We start from the raw sequence: 13,321 nt of genomic DNA on the forward strand, positions 1-13,321 counted from the left end.
ATAATGCAATTTGGCAGTGCCCTATAAGCATCTACATGGGATAGTAAAATGACCACCCCATTCCTCCTCTTTGATACCGATGTGCACGCGGGCAATCTCAGAATGGAAATAATTTATTTTTTCCAGACTTTCGGTTATAAGAAAGAAAGCCCGTATCCAAACACTTGATCAACCTATGACCAAACGTCCTCAATGGCCAATCCTATTTTAAAAGCTGTTCCTTCACAAACCTTTCGTGAATTTTAATTTATTTTATATTTTTTAATTCTCTCTCATGGGTAAGGGTCACAAATAGGAGAGTGGATGAAGTCTTCATATCAGAATCATTCTCATACGAAATTGATCCACACAAATGGGATTCACCTAAAAAAACTTTGTGGTAGATTCCATCTTTGTGCACAGACTATATGAAAATAGTTCTCTTACGATAACCTAATCCATACACCACAGATAGTGGGTGCGATGGGAAAAAAGGTAAGCTGGAAAAGATTAATACCATGGAAAGAGTTCTGCTAATGTCACATAACTCTCTTACTTGCGTAAACCAAAACAAATTACATGCATAGCTTGGTCCAGGTCTGAATGGAAAGTTGAAATGGCTCCACCCATAGAATGTTTGAAAGAAAACAAAAGAGATCGAACTCTGGAATACCTAACTAATCAAACCATTGGCCCATTATCCATGCTACACATTTATGTATATGGGAACGCACCCCAAGGAAAAAGGAGAGGGTCCCCACTATGCCAGTGTTTGGGGAATTTCCTACACCACGCAATGGAGAATTAAGGGAAAATGTTTTCTTTGGTTGGGGGGGGGGGGGAGAGGGTGAGGGTGACCCTTGTGCTGCCCAAACATATGAGGAGATGAAATGATTGTCATGCCTCCCCATGAAAGGGAAATGACTCTTCTATAGATGTTTTCTTGTGCATTCCTATTGGCCTTCGCTCACATGCAAGAACCACACCCCTCATGAAGTGCAAAGAACGGTATCATCTATATGGGGACCATATGGTTAAGGTAGGAGAGAAATAACAAATAAAACAAAATCCCACGGGAGAGGAAACTCTTTCCCATGAAAAACTTAGAAAAAACTATCTTTTTCATCCTACCATGTGGTGGTATATGTTTGGGTCCATGAGATTGAGGACCCTTTTCTGGTATAATAGGACTTCGATGCCATATCTTGGGCAGAATTTCAAAACAAAATGTGTAGTGACAAAAACTAAAGTTGTAAAAATATTATGTAAGAAAGAACGCTACTAGTTGGCATAGGTACACGCCTAGACACAGTGATCGTGGAAAGGCCATGATGACTTCACGCTGAAGATGCCCCCGCATGCCCTCCCATTGGCTCTCTCGTTGATATGTACCTACGCTAGCAGGGTAGTGTTCTCTTGCTCAAATATTATTTTTTATTTTTAGGGAGACAGTTTCTCACTCTACCAACGTGAGGAGGAATATGCACACTACATCAATGGCCGTCTTGAAAAATACGTATCGTTTATATGCAGCCCACGTATTCAAAATAGGTGCCAGAAGTAATAAAAATAAATCAGGTTAAGCTAATCAATTGGGTTTTAGGATGTTTGAGCAGACAAGGCTGGCTTCGTGGGTTCTTTCAATCCTCTCGATCTGGGCTGACTCCTGAGGAGCCCATTTAACAATTGAGCTAATGGGCTAAATCTGATAATAAATTTCTTTCCGGTTATGAAACAATAGCCTGTGAAAGTGTTCATTGGTATTGAGCTTATGGCTGGTTGGGCGGCTAGGCGGAACAGGCGGAAATATTACCACTACCCATGTAGGGATGTGTGTCCAAGCCCATCCAACGATGGAGAAAGTTGTTGAACACCCCAGTCAATGGAGAGAATCCGGATCCATCCATGTGTATCTTGTGTGGTTTTGACCGTAGACATGGCACAGATATCTCCAGGTGTTGTCACCAAAAACCTTCCCCGATTGATAGAACGTCCCGTTACCGACACTTGAAAAAGCAGCTTTCAAGGTCTCGTCGCTTCGGTGAAGAGACCTTCGGTGAATCACTTGATCCTTGCTACATTTTCGGTGCCATGGAGCTAGACCAATGAGCTATTACACTTTCTTCAAAGGATGGCTGCTTCCAAGCCCACCTCCTAGTTGTCATCGCTCGATCACTTCCTTTTCCACTAAGTGATTGCTTAGGGACCTTAGCGTAAGATCTGGGTTGTTTCCCTCTCGACTTTGGATCTTAGCACCCAAAAAGTCTGTCTGTACAAATGATGACAGTCTGTATTCGGAGTTTCCATTTGATGCTTGATTAGACTTTGGGAATAGTAAATGTCATCATTACCTCCCAAGTCAAATAGTCAAATGTCTGAAATACCCTTTTTCCATTCAATGGGATTAAATCCCATAGAATCTTATATATCCTCTCTTCATTGAAGGAATCAGGTAATGTTACCCCAAAAAAAAAAAAAAAAAAAAAAACCTTCACAATTAAGGTCATGGATGATTGATTCCAATTCGAATAGGCTGACTTAGACTCAGCCAATTTGCTTCCACTTTTCGTTTTTAAATCAGGAAGCTCATACTCAATGTACCATCAGGAATACTAATGTGGCAATTTTGGCTATTGTTGGATGGTATATGACTCGGACTAATCACAAATCAGGCTTCATAGCCTAACTCTAACTCTGTCAAATGTCGTCATGTGTAATGGCAATATGGTATGTATCTCCTTATATGTTTTTTCATAGTTTTAAATTTTAAAACTTTTATTTTATTATTTAACAAACTTTGTTCATAGTCGAGACTGAAATTCACATGTCTGTAAGGGACCTCCGGGTCTATTTATCGACAAAATTTGGTCCTCTATTTGATTTGCCATGTAGCAAAACTCTCCAATAAATAGAAAATAAATACATCAATGTTGCAATAATTTCTAGTACCATTTAGTATTGGATCCAATTTTTCTTTACCATAGCAAGATTCTCTTCACTTGTAGAATCTTATCATTTGATTGGATTGAGAAAGGGTGTTTTTGGACCTTGTACAATAAGGAAAAATACTCGCTATTCAAACAATCCAATCACATGGTCAAATCGTCCAAAACCATAATAGGTCATAATCAATTTCAATCCGAAGCTACTGATTCAACTAAATCAATACCAATTCTTGAAAAAATGAATACGAACCATATGAATGATTTGGTCATTTTGAAGTTGAATATTAGATTTTAGTGGCAATGAATTGATCATCTCAACTCACTATGCCTTAATAAGCATTAACTTTTTCATATAGTATTCAAAATGAATTATTATGAAATGTGGTAAAGGCCAGATTGAAGTAGAGATCGACACAACTGGAGTGATAGAAGACCTGATAGTTTCTTGTAATGATTCGGGGGTTTTATGGCTCGGGCGAGATTTAGGTTGAACCTAGATTGACACGAAAAGTTTTTGATTTGTCTTCGAGTTGACCCACTATGGCCTGAAATCAACTCAAATAACTAGTAAATATATGTAGAACAAAGTTTTCCTTCACCGAGAGCCGATCAAGTTATGACCCTCCTCTCTCCCCAAAATATCCCCCCTCTATTGTACGCTTCCAATAGGTTACTATAAACCGATGTCCATTCGTTGTGGCCTCTGAAAAACTCGGTCTATATTTTTAGTTTTAAGATTTTTAACTCCACAATTAACTTTATGAGAGTTCATCTCTTAATATTTGTATATTTAAGAGATTTTAGTCATTTTACATGATTTGTTTGGTGGGATCTTTTAATTTGATAAAAAAAAAAAGACATTTATTATATTTGATGGGCACGAAAGAATACAAAAAGACATCCCATCGGAGGAGATTCAAATCAAAAAGGAAAATAGAAAAATACAAACACCAATACCTTTAAAGAATATTCTTATTCGTAAAATACAACTGAATAGGAAGATCCCAATAGAGGACAATATGAAACTTCACATCCAAGGAAACCACTTTCAGTGCATCAGATTCAACTAAGATCTCATATATTGAATGAGTGGAGGCCATTTTTACAGCTACACTTGGAACTTTTAGTATCAAACAACCCTCAAGTAGCTTCCAAGGGTTAAGTCAACACGTATTTCCTCTTTCATCTCTTGCTTAGCATCTCTTATTTATGTTCTTTGGGACAAGGGGACCACTTTTGATAGTGATAAGTGCCTCTCCAACTCCCTCGTCCAGTAATCTATCTGACTATCTCTAAACTAGCAACAATGTTCAATTAGTGTTTAAAACCTTGAATTGAGATTCGGCCATTTCAATCTGGATCAGATCAAATCGGTAGGATCTATGAATATTTGGTTAGTATCAGACCAAAAATGCCCTAATTCTAATTTAATGCAGGGGTTGAAAGGCATTTAATACTACATATAATGTTGTTTATATGTGAAATTATAATATTTTCACTTTTAAAATAAATAACTTTTAGGAATAAGACAATGGACCAAAAAGTAAGATTATAACTTCGTATTTGGTGATAAAAAGATACATCCATTTATAAAATGGAAGTTTGCATGTAGAGTTAGTCAATAAGGATTATGATATTAATGTTGGTCCTTCTTTGATGTGTTTGATGACAAATTGGTTGTTCTAAGTCAGTCAAATAAAGGTTCATATATTTAGTAAATTATCAAATATTAAATGAATGGGTCTGACTTTCACTAGGGTTTAGTCTAATATGGATCCATCTTAACAATGTTGCTTCCCCATTTCAGTTGCAAAAGGCAAAATGGAAAATAAGAAGTCATATAAATACAAATATGATAGAACTCAGGTTCTCTTCTGGAACATGAACTCTTGCAACAATCTCACATCATGCAAGAAGTCATGGTCAAGGAGAAGATTTGGCCCCGATATGATAAGTCTACCTTATATTATGTAAGGTAAGTTTGGTTGTAAGAGAAATTCAAAGTGAAGAGAAGCAAAAATTTTAAACTTAAAAAAAAACTTTTGCAACCATTATCTTTATCCTATGTGATTGTATAAACTATTTAATTTTTTTTATCATATTTCGTAATGATATATTTTGTATATAATATTTATTTTATATTTTATAATAAAGAATTTTAGATGTAAAATAAAATAAATAATCATGAAATAATTTAAAGTTAGTGATATAATCATATGGAATAGTGATTAAAAAAAATCTTTTAAGGTTGAAAATTTCCCTTCCCACTAATTATCCTTGCAACCAAACAAAGTCTACTTTATGAATCATTTATGACTCAAGCTTCTGACAACCCATAGTATGATAAGTATTATAAAAAAACTACTTATTTGTTTAAGAGAAGCCATGTTGTTCAATCATATAATCTCTGTTCTTTAATAAACAATCTTGAACGTGCAAAAAGATCAGTTAGACCTTTTTTTTTTTAAAGAAAGATTCTTACAATGGCAGTCTGTGAGACAGTGAGAGGCCATCTCATATTCCATGGCATACAGGCATAGACATCACACTCTCTCTCTCTCTCTCCACATTAAATGCTATTTTGATACAAATCATTTCCTGCAATGCCTGCCAGCATACTAGAAAACCAATACCTTTTTTTTTAATTGGAAAATGTTTCCAAAGGTACGTATGGAAATGTTTCCAAAGGTACGTATGGAAATGTTTCCATTCTTCTACCAAAAAAAAAATTCTATTCCAGTATTTTTGAATTAGAAATACTTTTTTATATTTCTGTTAATTTGAAATACTTTGTAGTATAACTGAAAAAAAAAATGTCTAAAATGCATATTACATAAGCATATCTTATATTTTGTGATGGTGGCAGTAGAGAGATTAGCTCGAGAATCAGGTTTTTTGGGTTGGTTTTTGTTACAAATTTGTGTTTTTGTTTCTTATTAACGACATCAAATATGTTTCTCCAATGACTAACAAATATGTTTTTTTCATCCAATTCATTACAAAAAACACAAAAACAGATTGGGTGCACGTACAGGTTATGTTCCAAATTGATTAAAAAGAAAAAACACTAGTGTTTCTTTGAACATTGTCATACAAATCCTAAGCTACCGGGGGATATGCTATAGGGGTAAAAACCAATGCTGTTAGTCAGTATTAATCAGGCCTAATTAGTTCCCACTAATTTAAGGTATTGCTCAATTTCTTCCTGTTTAAGAAATTGGGTGAAGTTATGATACATTTATATTTAGTCGATCAATTGTCGGTCCCTAATCAAGCTTAATGTAGTTGGACTATAATCAGCCTTTAAATCAGTTATTTGATTAATTGGCTATAAAAGGTCCTATATTCAGCTTAAATGGGCTTAAACAGACATTACATAGTTGGTTATCAATCAATCCAAATATTTGGTCTTGGTTGTGCGATTATTGGGCCTCTACCTTGCATCAAAAGCACACCTGATTATTAATCAGTTGATATTTGAGTTCAACACACGAATTGACTAACACCTTTTCTTTCTCCCTTTATCCTTCTCTTCCTCACACGAATTGACCTCATTACTCACTTATTCTTTACGTACGTACCCCTTTCTTGGAGAACCCTCACTTTTTTTTTTCTTTTTATTAAGTATTTGAATTATGAAATATTTTTTAATGAAACCATTGGCCTTATTCATTAAATACATGAGGCCACGTTAATCAATCATTTTCAGACCTGTCTTGTTTCTATTTTGTTGTTTGTCCAAATGCGGAGGGCCAGATAGACCCTCCCAAGATTACCGAAAAAATGATCGACCCTCCCAACTTTAATTAAGGGTTTGAGTATAAAGTTTTACCGTTTGAGGTGTTTTGAAGTTTGACTTTTCAACAATTCTTTCTCTTTCGTTTTTTTAGGTAAAAGATTTTGTGCACTGCCATGCATCCAATGAAATGGTTGAAATTATGAAGAAGTATATAATATGGGAAAAAGGACATCTATGTTAGTAGGTCACCTATAAATTTGATATGCTAGCGTTTATTGACCCTTAGATGAAATATAATTGATCTCATTCGTTTGTATCTGTTGTTCTACCTAAGTTGCCCAACACTGCCGCTCAATGGTTCATCTTCTTCTCCCTTTCCCTCTCCTACTCCGACTCTGACTCCCACTCTCACAAATTCATCAAGTCTTGGCATACCGCACCTTCATCAACATTCTTATTAAAGATTCATCCTGGAGAAAATTCATCACGCTTGATTGGAGTCGGAGACGAACAATCACATAAAAACACAGTTACTCAAATGATTAAAAAAATGCAGAAACATTGGGAGCCACTTCTCCTAGGAGAGGTATAGAGAATCAAATAAAAATGTGGTAAATTCAAGATACAAGGTTGGCTCAAGTTGTTGTAATTTAAATACAGTATTGCTGTTGAAAACTCCATTAACATGACACTATTCCATCAAAGCATAATCCTGAAAGCTCCATCCTTCACATATAATACAAGCCAGTGCATTGGGAACAATAACAAACTAACAGATAAGATTTGCTACCAAAATTCCAGCTTTCTGATGCTTGAGTGGGTGGGTTGAGCTACAGATGGTCGCTCAATCGCAGCTTCCCTGCTGGCCCTGTTCTCTAGCCCTTCCCAATCAAGGTCTGATAATGATAATCAGAACTGGTTTAAACATTCCCGAAAGGATGAAGAACAATCCCTGGAAACTCCGTATCCATAGCGACATAAGGGAAATCATCAACAATCTCCCGAATCAGAGAAAATTTAGCTTCAAGATTATCATTCCAAACCTCCCTAATTTGAATATTGCCTTTAAATGGTAGCATCAACATTTTCACAATGAAGACACCAAACCAGACGGCGATCCCTTCAAAACCAGATCTCTAAAAAAAAATCATACACAAATGAAGAAGATAGAGCCCCACAAAACCCCGACCAATCTATTGTGAAAAGCTTTCCCTCAATCAAATTTGCAAAATTCCTCAAACAGATATACCCTATGTTGCTGCCAAAAACCCCGCTAGTCCAACCTACACAAACACAGACGACGGAGGCCCGGAACTTTGTCCGGGGTTAGTCCTCCGACGCTCAAGTCAGGGTCGGCCGCACAGTTCAATAAGGGAGTAATGGTGAGGGTGTTAGAGCTTACCTTCCCCTTTCTTCCGTGCCTTCTTATATAGCTCTTCGGCCTTAGGGTTTTTTCCCCTTTCTTCCCTCTTAGAGTCCTACTAGAATACGTCCAACCTTCTGGGGGAATATTCCCCTCATGCAGACGACGTGATCCCGCGTGATTCTGCGGGCGTGCCTCGGTGATTGAGCGTGCTCGAGTGTGAGTGGTTTCTTGGAACCTTCGTCTGGCGGAGGACACGTGTCCCAGCAATGACACGTGTCATTGCCCCCACCGAGAAGTTATTTTGGCTATATCATTTCCTAATTTCGTTGACGTAAGTCTCACAACTCTGAGAATTCTTTGGGTTATCTTTCGTCTCTGTGATATTTATCTCTCTTTGTTTTTTTCCTTTCAATGGCTAATAGTTGAATTTTTACTGAATGGTTTTCCATTTTCTTGTATTTCTGTTTCATTTTTTGGGGTGATAGAACAGCAAAATGAATCTACAGTTCTAACTCTTGGCCTGATTAGGATTTCTTTCGTGAAAATAATGATCTGATGAACCAGGTGGCACATTATTAAGATAAATGTGAGAGATCTTGTTTGGCCTCAATAATTGAAAGGAATGGATTATCTGCTGTATACGTTTTCTTTTCTCCCTCCTTTTGTTGTTGGAGGGCTCTCAAGGACGCCGGAGGGGGGAGAGCTTTGCATGCCGGAGGGGGGAGAATCGCACGCCGGAGGGAAGAGAATCGAGTTGCAAGTTACCGTATTGTCGTCGTCTTCTTCTTCTCGTTCGACCGAGTGAGTGAGAGGAGTGAGATAGAGATGGGAGATGGGTTTAGAAGATACAAATAAAAGAGAGGGCTCCTCTCACAATAGGTGGGGGTATTTTGGGTATATTATAAAAAAACTAACCGATTTTCATTCATTTAACACGGTCGGCTAACGACAGGGACCGATTTGGAATTTTTTGAATTTTTAGGGGGTGGCTTTGACGTTTCGAAAAGTCCAGGGGGTGGCGTTGAATAAGGACCAAAGTTCAGGGGGTGGCAATGCAATTTTCTCTAAATAATAATAGAGCGTTAGTACCCAATTAAGATGAGGAGGAGGAAGAAGAGACGAAGAAGAGGGTCGATGAGGTATCAACAGCACAAGAAGGTGGCAACGACAGATCCGAAAAGAGCGTGATCCAGAGATTTTGATGAGAGTAACGATTCCTTTCCTCTCTCTCTTTCTCGTTCCTTCGCTCCTCCACCTCGACGGGATCTGCTTATCTGTATTTCTTTATCTTCCTCTACTGCTGTTCTTCTTTATTTAAGCTAAGCATTTTTGATATTTTTATTTAGAAATTAGAATTGAAAGGTGAAGAATAGTTGAAGATCGAAGGAGAGCTCAGCTTCACTGTGAACTGGAAGAAGTTTATCTATGATTTGTTTATGGTTCTTGTGAGAGACAATACCTGTTGCAGGGAGACAGAACTATTTTTCAAACAGAGAGAGAGAGAGAGAGAGAGAGAGAGAGAGAGAGAGAGAGAGAGAGACTGTTGCAGGGAAGCGGCAACCGAGAGGGAGAGAGAACCTGTTGCAAGGAAGCGGCGAATTTGGGGATTTTTGATCGAGAGTTGCAGTAAAGGGGTTTGTGGGGTTTTGGAGGGTTTTTGTTCTTTTAAGTTAGTAGAAGAATAGAAAAGTAACTTTTTTGTATTCTTGCAATGTACTCTTTAGTCATTCTTTTTCATTGGTTCATTCTGGGGGAATACAAAAATGAACCGGACGTGCCAAACATATTTTTGTTCTATTTGCATTCCCACAGAATAGAAGAACATCAAAAACATTCTCCAAAGTGTTATCAAACGGCCCCATACTTCACACATTTTTGTATTCTTTGCTCCAACATCTCAACCTTCATGTGCAATGTCAGGAAGACAAAAGATTAATTTTGACAGTGACCCATGTGGACATCGCCTCAAGATTCTGCATTTATCCCATGAGAAAGAATGTGACGAAATAGCTTCGTTTGTTGGTCTTGTGCATAGTTAGCAAATTCGGATTCGGGAATTATTCGGGCAGAGAATTATTCGGAATAATTCGATTGATTAATTTAAGGATTCGGTCAAAAAAGCGAATATGACGTTTTGTTTTTTGTTTTTTTGTTTTTTTTTTTTAAATATTGTTTAAGTGGACCGAATAATTCTGTTTAGGCCCGAATTATTCGCGTTTTAAATTCAAATTAGTAAAATTCGCATTTTTTACCGAATTTTATTTTTAATTTGGATTCGGTCAGAATTTTTTATTTAATTCAGAAAATTTTGGTTCGACTGAATAATTCGCAAATTATTCGACCGAATTGCTAACTAGGGTCCTATGTGGGAAGAAAAGGAAACCTTCTCCCGTCGACTCAAGAGTGTGTTTATGATGATTTAAAGGCTTATCGCCACTGTTCTTCAAAAGATGGTCTCTGACACGGGAAGACATGGGTGGTAGTGGCAAGGGAAGGGATCTCCTATTACCTTTCTTATTTCTCTAAGTTGTGGATTTATTTCCTTATTTTTATCATAGTTTTTACTTTAACACTCCTGCTTGTTTTATCCGTTGATCTGCAGGTCTTGTTTGTCGGTTAGTCGATTGTTGTGTTAATGTTTTTTATTACTTGTTTTTGTTTTGCTTTTACATTCTTTCTTGGCTCTATTATGTTGTATTCCATTTCTTTATTATTGATCTATTTACTGTTGTATTTTTAGGAGTATGTTGTCCTTTTAGTTGTAGTTGTGATACTTCATCCTCACATTTCTAGACATTGTGTGTTTTAACATGGTCGGCTTGTTTGATGTTAGCTTACAAATTCTTTTTTATTTTTTAATTTTTTTTGTAATTTTCCCCTAGGGATATTGTGAATTCATATTAGTGTAATTAAGAAAATATTAATTCACTATTTAGTTTTTTTATTAAAAAAAAAAAATCTTGTTTTAAGACTCAGATAAAGTACTTTTACCATTTTTGTCCTTCAAGGACATTATAGCTTTTCCATGTAAAAAATCAGAAAAAATCTTGAAAAATATATTATCTGTATTTTCATGTTTCACAATGTTTTAAGTAAAATCCCTCTTTGTTTTGTACATGTGTGTGCATATTTTAATGATTTTGTCCCTTAAGGGATTTTTTTTTTTAATCTTTTCCACTATAATTAAAAAATATATAAAAATACCCAAAAATTGCATTTGTTCTATTTTTTTTTTTTGTTTTGTTTTGTAAATAATCATGTTTTAAGTTTTTATTTCATTGTTTTGTGTTTAACATGTATTCAAGTAATATTATGAAAATTTTTGTATGCATTTCCTTCTTTTTTTTCCCCCATTTTAGGATGTATTTTGCTTTATCTATTTTATTGTAGTATAATTAGAGTAGAAAACTTTATAATGATTTTTATGTCATATATTAGCACGCAAGATATATATATTTTTTTAAACAAAGAAGTTGGAGAAGCGCCTCCACCAATCGATATTATTGAAAAACTCTAAAAAAGTCTTTCCTGCTCTTAAGCAGAGCAAGTTGAACAAGGAAATCCAGTGAATTTATCCACCACATGCTCCTTGAGCTCGTATATGAGCTTCCAAATTACAAGACCAAGATATGAAATAAAAGGAAACAGACTTAAAACTACTACATAAGAAAAGTATATTAGAAACAAAGATATTAGTTGCCCAGTCTGGAGCCTAGTTATTAAATTCTCCGAATTAAATGCGAATAATTCGGCTAAATAGAATTTTATCGAATTTTATGAATAATCCGGTCCGAATCCGAATCGAATAAAAAATTCTGAAAAATTATTGAATTTTATAGATTATTTTCAAATTCACGAATAATTCTGCCAAACCGAATTTTATGCGAATTATACCCCAATTTTATCCCATGTGAAAAAAAAAATTTTTTATCTTGAATTAGTCAATAAGCCTTTAGAAAATAGTGTGATTATTATGCATTTACTATCCTAATATTACTTTTCTTCTTTTTTTAACAAAAATTGATAAAGCTTATCTTTCCTAAGGTAATCTCTTACACTTCTACCTAAATAAATAAATAAATAATAATAATAATAATAAAATCTTTCACCTCATTTTGGTTTGACTAAGTCTTACAGTCGTTACTCTCTCTAGTCTTTAAGATGAACATGCATGGTGGGTGACATGGGTCTAGCTAAATTTGTGCTCAGTCCCCCCTCTCAATCTCTTTCTCTGATTCAATAATTTGAGTAATAGGAAATGAACTTAGAAAAAAAAAAAGACTAAATGTAATATTTTTATCTTTAAAATTTAAAATTTTAATTTTTATATCATTTGTATGTTTCATACATATGATAATTGATAGATAATATGAAACAAGTATTGCAAATATTAAAAATAACATCTGAATTTTCTGTCCGCTTTTTATTTTTGTAAACGAATAATTTCCGAATCCGAATCTGAACTCGAATTTTATTATCTCCGCTTTTTTGACCGATATTTTGACCGAATCGTTGAATTAATAAAACTTATTAATCTGAATAATTCTTCATCCCAAAATTCCCGAATCCGAATTTAATAACTATGGTCTGGAGCTGAAACAAAGTCATTTAGGCAGGAGAGTAAACCAAGAGAGTCAGACCAACACTAGATTCTCCACAGATCAAGGCTCCAACAAGGAGAACTCCATCTCTAAGGGCTTCGACCTTCATTGAAAGAGCAAAGAAGCTTCGACTTGGTTTAGATTTAGCAGCAACGAAGAGTTCCTATTTTCATCATGGATAAAGACAATTATTAAAAGCAATAGAGTTAGTACAACATTTAAACCCAAACAAACACCACAAAAAAAAAAAAAAAAACCTATAATTTTGGAGGAAGTTTTATCTTCAAAATATGTTTCCATATTAGAGGACAGGAATCAGAACTTGAATCAAAACTTGTGGTAGAGTTTATATGCTGAGAATGAAGTTCTAAGGGGTAAGTTGACTTTACTGAGAAGTTACCAGATAGAACTGCCTTCCAAAACATGAGTCTAGTTTGGGAGAACAATTTAAGGGAATGGTAAGAATGGCTGAAGCTTGTATTGTAAAAAAGAGTTATAGATTAGTATACCATTACCAAATGAAGGAAGGAATCCAGATGTCAGAATATAACCTTGTACTAATCCCATTTCCAATCCTTCTACAAAGCCCTTTAGCAATAACTCTTGGGCCTTAAGCAAACTATGCCAGCCCAAGAGTTAGAAGACTTCAAGGGAGTTTCAAGGAAATAAGATGAATTAGGATAATATTTTT

Source organism: Macadamia integrifolia, chromosome 14 (genome assembly GCF_013358625.1).
Source record: "Macadamia integrifolia cultivar HAES 741 chromosome 14, SCU_Mint_v3, whole genome shotgun sequence".
Taxonomy (NCBI): domain Eukaryota; kingdom Viridiplantae; phylum Streptophyta; class Magnoliopsida; order Proteales; family Proteaceae; genus Macadamia; species Macadamia integrifolia.